Source organism: Bufo gargarizans, chromosome 3, assembly GCF_014858855.1.
Source record: "Bufo gargarizans isolate SCDJY-AF-19 chromosome 3, ASM1485885v1, whole genome shotgun sequence".
NCBI lineage: Eukaryota > Metazoa > Chordata > Amphibia > Anura > Bufonidae > Bufo > Bufo gargarizans.
The window spans coordinates 488,489,626-488,504,662 of NC_058082.1; positions in this window are offsets into that span (position 1 = coordinate 488,489,626).

Genomic DNA, 15,037 nt, shown 5'->3' on the forward strand with positions numbered 1-15,037 from the left:
GCTTCCTGAAACAATCGCTTAGTAAAGCAATGGAGCCGATATTAAACGAGCTCACGGCCATGCGCCAGGATATCCACCATATTGGAGATCGGGTAGTTACCCTAGAAGCGCAACAGACTGCGGTGCTAGAACATCAAACAGCAACCGCCTCCTCCTTTCAAAAATGCCGCACATACCTCAACGACCTCCATAACGCCTTGGAAGATCAAGAAAATAGAGGGCGCAGGAACAACATGCGATTCAGAGGGATACCGGAGACAGTCGCTGCGGCTGATATCCCTGGGGCCGTTATCGATATATGTTGCTCCCTGCTAGGCCCTGACGGACGTCCCGACATTATCCTTGAACGTGCCCACAATGCGCTCAGACCTAAGCGTAAAGGGTCGGAACCACCTAGAGATGTAATCTGTAGTTTCCTAAATTTTCAAGTTAGGACCGCTGTCATGGAAGCAGCTAGGAACCAAGAAGACCTAACATATGAAGACTCAAGCATCTTGATCTATCAAGACCTAGCCCCGTCCATATTGAAGAAAAGAAGATCCCTAAAGCCCTTGACTGATTGGCTCAGGATGAACAAGATCCTGTATAGATGGACCTTTCCCTTTGGGATTTCGTTCTTCCATGCAGGACGCCGCCTCACTATCAACACCTTCGCGGACCTGATGGGAGCCTACGACCACCTGCAGATCCCACCTCTGGATATTGAGAACTGGGAACTTTATCAGGATATTACGGAGCTTCCTGAACTGCCGAAGCCTTTACCCTTTGAGCTTCCACGCACACCGAAGGCCCAGAAGTTCAAGCGGAGGAACACACAGCTTACACGGTAGAGTCTGACTCTATATTCGTAATGGCATGCTCCTTCTCCCTCTAAAGTCAGTTGTATGCTACCATACTCTGTATATCCCTCCTATCCCATCCTCATCATACCTAATCTCTTCCCCTCCCCCCCACCTCTTATTACAGTCTCTTAAATGTCTGTCTTTTAATCTCACCCCAGAGAATCACATTCTGTGCTCAGAGGATCACAATAGGGTTGATTGACCATTTCCCCCCTTGTGACCCTTGTGTCTGACATTGTTCAAACCCATTATAATGGGTACTGTTATTCGAAATTTTCCAGTCACGTTATTTTTTGTATTGTTTATTTTGTTTACTTTGTTATTAAGGTACATGCACTCTGTATCCTAAAGATCTCACTGTTGCAACGGGCCCCTCTGCAACCCACCCCACCCACCTGGATTCCATATTTTGCTTCCAGTCATGCTACATTCTCCTGGAGAGGGGTGGACCCTCAGAAAGGTAATTCATACCACATTATACACTATGGCTGACCTGTCATTTGCGTCTTACAATGTCAAAGGCTTTAATTCTCCCTCTAAACGGAGTCAGGTTTTCTCATTGTTACGCAAATCGGGAGCCACTGTCCTACTTCTCCAGGAGACGCACTTTAAATTTAATCATTACCCCAAACTCTCATATGGCCACTACTTCAGGAGTTATCTGACTATAGAGCTGAACTGAAATCTATGTTACAGCACTCTACAGCCAAATTATTCCTGAAATCACAACACAAATTTTTCGCACATGGTGATAAAGCGTCTAAATTCATGATGCGCAGAATAAAGAACAGGAAATCAACAAATTTCATTCACCAAATAGAATCCCCTCAAGGAACACCCCTCTATTCTTCCAAAGCGATAGGTGCTCAATTTCGTGAGTTTTACGAAGCCCTCTATAAATTACCCCAAACGCTCACCCCCGAGGCCCACTCATCCACTATTTCTTCTTTCCTAGATTCACTTTCAATACCAACCATCACCAAAGATCAGAAACAAAAACTTGCTTCTCCATTCACCTTAGGGGAACTTTCAACTGCCCTAAAACAGACTCCCTCTGGCAAAAGCCCGGGCCCAGATGGCCTTCCAGTTATGTATTATAGAAATTATCAGCAATGTTTACTTCCCCATCTACTGTCGGTATGTAATTTCACCCTACAAGGGAAAAAACTCTCCAGGGATATGACATTAGCTCATATCACCCTGATCCCAAAAGAAGGGAAGGACCCTAAACAATGTGCCAATTACAGACCCATTTCCCTCCTCAATATTGATCTTAAGTTACTAGCTAAACTTCTAGCCAATCGTCTCTCAGCTCTTCTCCCCTCAGTGGTGCATGGGGATCAGGTAGGCTTTGTCAAAGGTAGAGAAGGTAGGGACAATACGACCAGAGTTTTGAATATAATGCTATTTTCTGTTACCCGATCCAGACCTCTCCTCCTACTGAGTACGGATGCAGAAAAAGCGTTCGATAGAATCAATTGGTCTTTTTTGCGACACATCCTTTAACGATTTGGCCTGCCTAATCCCTTTGTACAAGCCACATTCGCAATGTATGCTCAGGCCTCAGCCTCAGTTTTGATCAACGGGGACTTATCAGACCCCTTTGATATTCAAAACGGTACCAGGCAAGGATGCCCTCTCTCCCCCTTGCTCTTTGTCCTAGCTTAAATTAAGAGCCGACATTGGAAATCAAGGAGTAAAGCTGGGAGGTACGGAAAATAAGGTTGCTGCTTTTGCAGACGACATCATGATAATGACTTCTAACCCTAAGAATTCACTCTTAGCGATTCAGAAACACCTTGATACCTATAGTTCCCTTTCCAACTTTAAAATTAATAAGCAAAAGTCATTGGTGATTTGTTTTGGGATCCCCAATCAACACAAAGAAGTTTAAAAAGAAACTCCCCTTTCAATTGGTCTTCCCCTTACTTAACATACTTAGGGATCAAAAGTTCTAACACCTCGGAACTTTTCTCACTCAACTACGCTCCACTATTAAAGGACATTTCCTCTAGCATAGATAAGCTGGAAAATCCAACCATCTCTTGGTTTGGCCGCAAGAATCTACTTATGTCCTTGATACTCCCGCCTAACATACTTACAACAAGTATTACCCATTCCAGTCCCCAGAACCTATTATGACTCTTTAAGGAAACTATTCCGTACATTTATCTGGAAAGGGAAGAAGCCCAGATTGTCTTTTGAGCTTCTATCACGCCCCAAATATTCTGGAGGAATTGCCCTACCAGACCCAGAGACGTATGGAAGAGCGATCCTTTTATCTAGAATAATAGAGTGGCTCAGACCTTGCAGCGCCAAACCATGGGTCGCAATAGAACAGGAGCTAATAAACAAACCTTTCAGGTCCCTCTTACTAGGCAATAACAACACATGTAACCTACCTCCCGTATGCAATTATTCAAGCTACTCTGAAAGTGTGGAGATGGCTCCAATCATCTCACTGTGCAATACCCTTCCCATCTCCCCTCCTTTCAATTAGGGATATTTTAGGGACTGCCTTACCTGCTGTAATTGATAGTAATCCACGGGAATTGAGGGACTCATCTACTCCAATCCTCTCCTTCTTTGATCCAAATGGCTCAGTACTCCAGCTCAAGGAGTTCCAAAAAATTTTGAACGCCACTTGTTCCCACCTATCCTCCACTTCATACCTACATACCTTCATCTCTCAGCACATATCGATAAGCGACCTTTACCGCCCTTTGCTATGGTCTGAGACACTCATCTCTAACCCCTCCCCCCCAAGAAAACTAATTTCACAACTTTTCAAAAGACTAAACGCCCCTACTATACCAACTAAACCAGCTTTTATACGACAATGGGAAAAAGACTTAGGACAAGAGTTTTCCATCACAACTTTGCCAAACATTCTGTCCTCCCCACATACCTCATCTAGATGTGTCCGCATACAGGAGAATGGATACAAGATCCTAGCCAGATGGTATAAAACACCCGACATAACGCCGCTTTATTCAGCAACAGCCTCAGATAGATGTTGGAGGTGCCTTGACGGTAGAGGATCTTTTCTCCACATTTGGTGGGATTGCCCAACCATTAAGATCTGGTGGAAAGAAATCTTTCAGATTTGTAATCAAATTTGCCAGACTAAGGTGCAAATGTCCGCATGTAAAGCCCTACTCAACCTTGATGAGGATAATGCAGTACATCCTATGTCCTTCCTTTTTAAACAACTTCTAATAGCAGCCCGTCTATTGATTCCCAAGTATTGGCTCTCCACTGCTCTTCCCCCCATAGAGCAATGAAAATTAAAAGTTGACCAAATCTTCCGTTTCGAGGAACTCTCTTCATGGGAGGCTAGGAATCATCTAAATGCCAGTGGCATTTATGGCAAAAGTTTAGACACCCGAGTTACTCATAGAGATTCACATGCCATTCTTTCAGATATAGGTGTCTATTACCCAATTCTGGATTCCCTGGACGAATACCGGACCCCTATAACCTCCTATAGCGACTTCCCCTGGTGTATAATAATGATATTACACATTATTGGCTACTAGGACTTGCTAATTTTAACTCCTTTAATGTGGTGTTATGTGATTGTTTAAATATTGGGATATGAAACACTGTCACCTGTTGGATTTGATTTGATACGATGGCTACTACTACAACTATGTACATGTCACGCCTTGCAAGGCGTATTAGAATTTATTGATGTACCTTGTTACGTTAAATAAAATAAAAAAATGTAAAGAAAAAAGAAAATAGTGAATTCTCGAATATATGATGAACATTCTACAAAATATTTGCGAAATATCGCAAATTAGAATATTGCCCCTGCCGCTCATCACTAATCAACATCTGCATCTTGATAGGTATCAATAATCTTTCATTTCAATATCACCCAACAACAGAATATGAATACAATAATGAAATCTCCTCATTTTATACTTAAATTCCCCCCCCCTCTCCCTCCCTCCACCCCCCGTTTCTTTCCGCGGAGTCACTGTATCTACACCGGCTATCATTATTTCCAGTTACCCCAAATCCGCAGCCAAGCTGCCTTTTTTCCAGCAGTTTGAGCTAAAATGTATTCATACTGCCTAACCCTATTCATTCGTTCCATCCACTCCTGAAAATTCGGGTATTTTATAGTGCCCCAGTATTTAACGATTATTATTTTGGCCAGTGCGGTGCCCCGGAGCCAAAGTCTCTGCTCAGTTTTATTTTTATCTGTCTCTGGGAATGTACCCAGGATAGCAAAGTCAATGCAAGCTTGATACTTCATAACGGAGCTATCCTGCAATTTCTGAAATATTCGGATCCAATACTGATTTATCCCTGGCCATTCCCACAGCAGATGTTTATAATCTCCTCCATCTTTACCACATTTGTAGCAGTTCTGTTTCCTGTCTTTATAAATAATATGGAGTAATGCTGGTGTATAATAGAGACGATGTATGATTTTCAGAAGGATCCATGCTTGAGCGGGTGAAACAGTCGATTTTTTTTTATTTCTATACACTGTGTTCCACGGGATGGGTTCCCCTTTTTGTAAATCTCTTTCCCATTTAGCCTCACCCCTAAAAGTAATTCTATTTGTGTATTCGTATTTTAATTTAGCATAAATATGTGATATAGAGGTATTGACCGTCATATCTTGACAAGCATCTAAAAAAGTGTTCTTTACAATATTCAAATAGTTCTTGTTCTCCGTGTAGTGTATAGCGTGACGGAGTTGTTCGTATCGAAATTTATCAATAAATCCTAATTCAGTGTCTAATAAAATTTTATTTAAGGGCTTAATTTGTCCTTTATAAAAAACTTGTGCAATTAAGTATATCCCATGTTTTTCCCAATATTCAACGTCACCCAGTTGCATAACTTGTGGTAAGTTTACATTCCCCCACAGTGGGGTGTAATGGACTGCTTCAAAAACACCCACCATATCTCTAACTTGTTGCCAAATATATCCAAGCATTCTACTAAACGGGTTTGTTATTGTTTTCTGCTTAAAAATACCAGTTTCGAGAATGTGAAATAGATCCTCCCGGGGTCTACCCTGCTCCCCATAGAGAGATCGAATGCATTTATTCCTTCGATTCCTCACACACCATCTCAGTTGGGCAGCCAGGTAGTATCCTTTCAGAAAAGGGATGGATATTCCACCCTCCTCTTTATACAGATATTGTATCTTAATTCTGACCCTTTTGCGGCCCCATATCAATTCGTTAAAGAGGGTCTCTAATTTATTGAAAAATTTATCTTCTATCGTGATTGGGCTATCGTTGAATACATATAGTAACATTGGTAACAGTGTCATTTTTATAAGAGCTATAAGGGTAATTTGTGATAAAGGGAGTTTTAGCCATACTCTAATTTTTTCCTTAACTCTATCTATTATTGGGAGTATATTCAATTTCGTATAGTGTTCCAATTTGGTCCCTATCTGGATGCCCAGATAGAGTAGGGAGTCTGCTGGCGTCAGTATACTAACCCGGAAATTATGGCCCAATGGAACCGGGCATCTTAATGGGAGGAATTTGGACTTCTCCCAGTTTATCTCATATCCAGATAGATATCCGAACTCATCCAGATTTTCCATGACCCTGGGTAAGTTCTTGTACCCCTTCCCCAAAAAAAGCAGCATATCATCTGCATAGAGACTTATTTTGTCAGCTTCTCCCTCACACCCAAAGCCCGATATTTCCCCGTCTGCTCTGATTTTACATGCGATTGGCTCCAGAAACAACGAGAAGAGCAAGGGGGAGAGGGGGCAACCCTGGCGTGTTCCACGGGTCAGAGGGAAGGGGACAGAGTATTCGCCATTAATTCGGACCCTGGATACCGGGTTTTGATACAGAATGCGGACCCATCTGGAAAAATATTCCCCTATTTTAACCCGCGACATCACTCTCCAAAGGAAGGGCCACTCCACCCTGTCGAAAGCCTTAGCGGCGTCCAACGACAGGATGGAGCAGTCCCCCTCATCCTCCATCTGGATATTCAAAAAAGCCCTCCTTACGTTATCCTGTATGTTCCTTTTGGGAATAAACCCGGTTTGATCTGCATGCACGACTTTGTGAATAACTGTTTTTAATCTGCTGGCTAACAATTTGGCAAGAATTTTATAATCTGTGTTCAACAGAGAGATGGGGCGATAGGATGTAACTGACAGCTGGTCTTTCCCTCTTTTGGGGATTAATGTGATGGTTGCTTCCATCCATGAGGGTAGTAAAAATCCCATTATCCAAGATTGATTTAATACCTCCAACATTTGGGGAAGGATAACTCCCTCATGTTTCCGATATAATTCGAATGGGAAGCCATCCACCCCTGGGGACGTATTACCCCTGATTGATTGCAGCGTGGTCTGCAGCTCGGATAATTGAATTGGCCTATTCAGCCAATCAATATCTTGTTGGTCAAATTCGGGGATCTTAATATTATCTAAATATTGGTCCATTTTTTCCCCCTGATTTTTTGGCCCGGCTTGGTATAACGTCGCAAAATATCGAGTAAATTCCTTTAAAATGTCATCTGGATCTCGTAGAATGTTTCCTGCCTCTGTCCTAATTCCAATGATGTTGTTACTCCCTCTTTGATTTTGTACTATCATGGATAACAGTCTACTTGGTTTGCCGGACTCGCTAAAGCTTCTCAACCCTGAAAAAAACATTTTGTTTTGTGCTTTATTATAAAGATATTGTTTATATTCCTCTTGTACTTTTTTAAATTGAAGTTGTCTCTCTGAGGTGTTTACATTGGTACTCTCATTCATCATCTGATTGAGCTTCCCTTCTATTTCTTTTTGAGTTTGGGCAAAGACGTTTTTCTGTTTCCTAATTTCGTGTGAGTATATACCCCGAAGGTATGCCTTAAGCGAGTCCCAGACCATATGAATATGTGTTGAGTGGATATTGTTACTCCAAAAGAACCTTATTTCTTCATTAATCTTATCCAGATCCCTTATTAATGTCATCCAGTGGGGGTTAAGTTTAAAAATTCTATTTAAATTTGGTTTATTAGGACTATCCAGTGTTACCATAACCGGGCTATGGTCAGAGACCCCATGACACTCATAATTCATTTTTTAAATCTTATTAATGAGCCCGGGGCTGGCGAGGGCCAGATCAACTCGAGACATAGACCTATATGTATTGCTGAAACATGAAAAAACTCGCTTATCTCCATACCATAGAGAGATCTCCATATATCAACCAATGCCATCTCTTTACATATTCTGGATAATATCGTACTTGAACCAGAATTAGCTTCGTGATTAGTTACAGTGGAGATCCTATCTTTTTTTATGTCCATGACCGAGTTGAAGTCGCCCATCACCAGCACCGGGCACTCCTCCCGTGCTGCAATGTATTCCATCAATTTACATAATACCGTTGTTGTAAAAGGGGGTGGAATGTATAGAAAAGCCATAATTCTCCTCTGCCCCTGCCAATAACAGTGCAAAAAGATATACCGGCCCTCTTGATCAATTAGCTGTTCTATTGGGTCATAGTCTACCTGTCTATGAATATAGACACTGATTCCCCTAGAGTATGTAGAGTAGCAGGAATGATATTCATGAGATGCCCATCTCCTTCCACCCAGCGCCGCTACTTTTTCGCCTGTAAGATGAGTTTCTAACAAGGCCACTACTGCTGGTAGGTGTCTGGAAACCAGATCAAACACTACACATCTCTTAATTTTATCTGCGAAACCGCGGATATTCCAAGTCAATATTCTAGACATTTTTTAATGGTGGGATAGCACTGGGTGGAGGAACAAGGCCCCCCAACTATGTATATTCATAACCCCAACAGTTCCCCGTGGAAAGAAACCCCACCCCCCCACCCCCCAATCCCATTCTGACCCGCGAGTCGCAAAATGCGGCTCATAGGTCTCTAACTATAGGCTACCCCCCCCCTCCCCGCCGACGACCCCCCCGGCTCCCCCCCACCGCAGCCATGAACAGATTATTTAATGCCCTGAGCGTCCATCCAATCAGCTACATCACTTGGGTTGGAGAAGAATTGGACGGTTTCTTTATAAATAACCCGTAGTAACATCTGCATCTTGTTTAACTGCTGTGACATTCATAGTTAATCTGTTATTATACATATAGAGTTACTGTGCACCAGACTCAGTATTTAAAGGTAGTCTAATATATCGCTGCGTGTATCTTGTTAAACTGCTACAACATTCATAGTTAATCCATTACATTACTGATTCAGTTACTATACACTATGGCCAACATACAGTTGCTTGGGCCCTCCCAAAAAATTAGCAGTGGCAAAATGTTGCTGTGGCTGGCACAAGAAGAAGAAGAGGGTGGTAGCAGCAACAGGCCAGACCTGCTATTGTCATCCTGTGGTCATGTTTTGACCAACAATCCAGCTCAATTGACAACAGAAGCACACAGTCAGAAATTAGTGGGTTCCTCTGACTCCACGCTTAGTTGGCATGGCCCAAGAACTGCCTCTGTGCCCTCATCTGTCCTGAACCTGCCTCCTTCTGCAAGCTAAGTAATGAATGCTGCCGCTTTTCAGCAAAGGTGAGCTTTGTGAGGAGTGAGGACAGTCAGCAGTTACAGGCCAGCCCAGACTTGGAGGTCCTCTGCAGACTCCTCTATGCATGCAATACCGATGATGACAGTCAGGTGGGAGCACATGTTACAAGAGGTCAGGAATGGGCACAAGAGACAGGTGAGGGTGACATATGTGACAACCAAATAGATATAGATGATGATGTAGCCAATCGCACGTGGGAGTCGGATGAAGAGGGGGCATACTCATCATCAGGGGGCGAGGGTGGCATCGTGCCCTTGAGACAGCATGGTGAAAGCGTGCCTGTAATACAGCAATGTGGAAGCAGTGGGAGATCTGCAGCCAAATGTGGGGGGGTTACACCGTCTGCTACTCGGGAGACTACCTGTGAAGAATTCACTAGCAGGGGACCTTACTATGGCAGTATGCAGGATGTGTGGGCAGAAGGTGAGGTGCAACCAGGGTGGTAATGTTGGCACGATGGCCCTGCGTCAACACATGGAGTGTTACCATAAAGTGGCGTGTGAAAACCTTGCCACTTATTTAGTGTTACAGCCTGATGCAGCAACTAATGCATCTCCCACCGGCCCGCACCCCTCTCCAGCAGTCAGGGCTAGTCAATGTCAGAAGAAGGAAGCTGTTGTTCCTTCCCGTTACGTGAATCGAATTATCTGAAGTTGACTTCGATCCGAATTTCAGGAAAAATTTGATTTGTTGCAAAGTCAAATTTACTTGCGCTTCGTGGTAACAAATCAATTTTTTTGCAGGTTTTCTTCCATAAAGACGGGAGCTGACAGCCTCCCTGCGGGCAGGTGGATGAAGTAATACATTATTATTTTTTTATTTAACTCTTGATTAACCCCTGAAAGGCTTAATGTGAGCCACAGATGCAAAGATCAGTGTGGAACGCGGAATCTGAGGTGTTAAATGACAGGGGGCGGCAAGATAGCTGTTCCCCATAATTGCACTGGCCCCATACAATCGAAAGTGATTTGTGACAAAGTAATTCAAAGCAAATCTAACTTCTTGTCGAAGTTCAGCAGTGCAGCCAAATTCAATTTTTCAAAAACTTCTCATCTCTACTCCTGATCCTTGTTTCGACTGCAAAAAGACAATAGTATGTGTGCACTCATCCAATGGCACATAATCCTTTGCGGTTTCCATGTCTTAGAAAAGTCAGCAAGATGCAGACAGAGTTGGAGCTGGATATTCCTGATGACATATCATCGGTGTTAGATTATGTAGAAAAGGAGGAAAAGCAGATGGCAGAAGAAGGGTCTTCCACTTGTAGGGCAGGAGAGCGGTTGGAGTTAGAGAAGAGGGTTTGCAACGACGGGGGGATTCTTCTTCTGTCACTACCGGAATGCCCTTTTTGACTGTTTTCCTCTCCTCTTTTATCAGTTTGTTGGTTTCAACTGCCAGTCACCTGCTGCACCACGATGTACTCTTCATATGTAGTATAACTTTAATTATTAGTTAAAATGTATATAGTGGTCAACTATTGGCTCCATATGGCCCCTTTATGCAATTCTCATACAAAAGGGTCTTTTTCGGGAGAATGCAGGCCACAGCAGCAATAATTTGCATATTGTGCCTCTCACCTAACCTGCCAAATCCCATACCAGCAACTGCCTCTGTTTGGCTAACATATTATATAACAGCTACTAGTTTTCAGACTCCTGTCCTTTATGTAAATAATCTTGCAGCCATGTTTGACCCATCCACCCTGTTGAGCCATCTGGTTTTAACCCTAAAACATTTTTAAAGCAAAATACCATCTGGTTCATAGTATATATTTGTATAGTTTTCGATTTTACACTTGGAATATGGAAATCATTATTTTTTTTTTTTACAGGGACTCATGTCTACAGTGTTAAAAATAATTTCTGTTATTTCAGTAGTTTTCCATCTGACAGAACAGAGCCATTTACAATTTTAATGTGTACATTTTTATATTTATTCTCAGTACGTTTTTGAACGTTCTTCATTGTTTGTATTGTTTTCAGAGCACATAGTACGGGCCCATTTTTGGTTTAGCATTTTTGTTTTTTTCCTCTCAACGTTCCACTAGATACAAACTACAAAAAATGGCATGGTGTCCAAAGGCAGGAAGTGCTCAACCCCATATGCAGTTGTGCATCTATACCAAGGGCAGCAGATCCTGCACTTGTGGCCCATTGCTAATGGTGATCCCCAGCAAAAACACATACAGTGGAGGATGACAGCAGCGGACCACAGTACCACAAAAAGACATCCTACAGTAGTGCACCTTCGTTATTAATGTTTATTTCAAAGTTCCACTAGCCAGAACTTTTTTTTAAATTTTTCGATTTATATAGCCATTTATACAGCTTTTTTTGGGTGTATAAGTTGTAGTATTTAAGGGCATCATTCAATTTACCATGTCTGTTATTGGAAAATGGGGTTTTGAAATCACGGTGTTCATTGTGCTCTCAAAATGACATAATGTTCTTATTCTGCGCGTCAATACGAATATGGCAATACCAAAATTTTCTTTGCAATACCATTTTCTGAAAGCCATAACTTTTTACATTTCTGTGTACAGAGCTCCTCTCCGGTGGTCTCTCCTTCAGTCCCCGCTCGCTGATCTTCTCTGGGCCCATGCTGCACTGTCACCTGACTGCGTGCAGCATTAGGTCATATTGCGTGCTGTACGTCCTGACACTGTATGCAGTCAGGACACAGCAGCGCACCTCGGAGAAGACCTGGGAGGAAGGGTGAGTACAGCACTTGCAGCTCTTGATTTTCTGCTTCTCCTGCATGCTAGATAGATAAAAATTACATTATATTTCAATTATATGTAGTTTTAGTCTCAAACGTTTTATTCTCACAAGTGGTAATAGGAGAAAAAGCTAATTTTGTTAAATAATTTTTCTGGAGTATAACAATACCCACTATGTGTTTGTAAAATGCAGTTTGGGAACACTGCAGGGTTCAAAAGAGAAGGCGTGCCATGCGCATTTAAGTCCTAGTTTGGTGATTTATACAGCACTGGCCAACAACTACAGGGGGTCTGAGCAGTGGCATAGCTATAGGGGTCACAGCAGTCGCAATTGCGAACGGGGAGCCTAAGCCACCCTTGCCATAAGTGCACTGCTGATTATGGTATACCTCTATTATGACGGATCAAAACGGAATGCCTCTAAAGCAGGCATCCTCAAACTGCGGCCCTCCAGCTGTTGTAAAACTACAATCTTCCACAATGCTGTTCAGGCATACTGGTAGTTGTAGTTTTGCAACAGCTGGAGGGCCGCAGTTTGAGGATGCCTGCTCTAAAGATTTCCGTTTTGATTTCCGTATTATGGATTCTGTTATTTTCCATTATAACCATGTTAAAACGGAAAGCCATAACGGAATACATAACAGTGATGTAAAAACTAGCTCTGTCTGGAAGGGGTTAAAATGCTCTATTCATTGCACCGTAATAATTTTTATAGGATAACCCCTATAATGCATAGTGGAAGGTCTCCAAAATGTGATTTTGTAGAGGAATTTTCAGTTTTACTATTTTAAAGTAAAACAAAAAAATGTAATATCTAATGTTGTCAAACACAGCAAACAATATATTATCTTTTTTCCTGTGATAAATATCGTTTTTTATTTCAAAATCCACTCAAAGTGACGTTAAATTAATTATTTCTGATAATATTGTTTGCTCACAAGCTAGCCAGCTGTATGAATAGACAAATTTCCATGGAAAGCTTATACTGTTATTTTGTTCTATAACACTACTTGGTTTGGTAGTAAGACTGCTCACTCCCTATGATCACGGCCAGGTGCCTGTGTCTGATATGAATCACCCTTTCGAAATAGTAAAAAAATATATTATATTAATACAGACTGGCACTCAAACATGGGGGATCACGTGAGAGACTCAGGAGATGTGTGATAAAATACTATTTAATAACTAAATACAAAATAAAATCCAATAAAATACAACATGAAAGTTGGATGATAATATATAGAATCTTAGGTACGCAGTCCCATATATAAAAAAAAATCTGCAATACCACGTGGTATTGCGGATTTTTTATATATGGGACTGCGTACCTAAGATTCTATATATCATCATCCAACTTTCATGTTGGATTTTGTTGGATTTTATTTTGTATTTAGTTATTAAACTATAACACTACTTATATATATATATATATATATATATATATATATATATATATATATATAGTATGTACAGTGGATATAAAAAGTCTACACACCCCTGTTAAAATGTCAGGTTTCTGTGCTGTAAAAAATGAGACAATTTCAGAACTTTTTCCACCTTTAATGTGACCTATAAACTGTACCACTCAATTGAAAAACAAACTGAAATCTTTTAGGTGGAGGGAAGAAAAAAAAAAATAATAATAATGTGGTTGCATAAGTGTGCACACCCTCTTATAACCGGGGATGTAGCTATGTTAAATATGTTAAGCAATCGCATTCAAAATCATGTTAAATTGGAGTCAGCATACACCTGCCATCATTTAAAGTGCCTCTGATTAACCCCAAATAAAGTTCAGTTGCTCTAGTTGGTCTTTCCTGAAATTTTCGTAGTCGCATCCCACAGCAAAAGCCATGGTCCACAGAGAGCTTCCAAAGCATCAGAGGGATCTCATTGCTAAAAGGTATCAGTCAGGAGAAGGGTACAAATGAATTTCCAAGGCATTAGATATACCATGGAACACAGTGAAGACATTCATCATCAAGTGGAGAAAATATGGCACAACAGTGACATTACCAAGAACTGGACATCACTCCAAAATTGATGAAAAGACGAAAAGAAAATTGGTGTGGAAGGCTACCAAGAGGCCTACAGCAACATTAAAGGAGCTGCAGGAATATCTGGCAAGTACTGGCTGTGTGGTACATGTGACAACAATCTCCCGTATTCTACATATGTCTGGGCTATGGGGTAGAGTGGCAAGACAAAAGCCTTTTCTTACAAAGAAAAACATCCAAGCCAGGCTACAATTTGCAAAAACACACCTGAAGTCTCCCAAAAGCATGTGGGAAAAGGTGTTATGTTCTGATGAAACCAAGGTTGAACTTTTTGGCCATAATTTCAAAAGATATGTTCGGCGCAAAAACAAGACTGCACATCACCAAAAGAACACCATACCCACAGTAAAGCATGGTGGTGGCAGCATCATGCTTTGGGTCTGTTGTTCTTCAGCTGGAACTGGGGCCTTAGTTAAGCTAGAGGGAATTATGAACAGTTCTAAATACCAGTCAATATTTGCACAAAACCTTCAGGCCTCTGCTAGAAATCTGAACATTAAGAGGAACTTCATCTTTCAGCATGACAACGACCCAAAGCATACATCCAGATTCGACATCAATGTCATGTGACACATGTAGCGGTTTAGTTGTGCCTTATGTGTCGTGCAGTCCTAGCCTAAAGCTGACCTACAGCAGTGAAGAAAAATGGCTGGGTTGCTATGGAAACCTGGAGTAAAACGGTGTGTATGTGGAGACTAAGGGCCTGCAATCTTCTATTAGCGAGACCTAAAAGTTGATTATTAACTTCATTTTTTCAATGTATGTCGGCTGAGGAGTGGGAGGGGGCATGGCCTAACCAGATCAGGGCTGTGTCCTTTTGAACAGCTCATTTTAAGACAGCAGCATTGTACTGTCTGAGTGTGAGCTGCA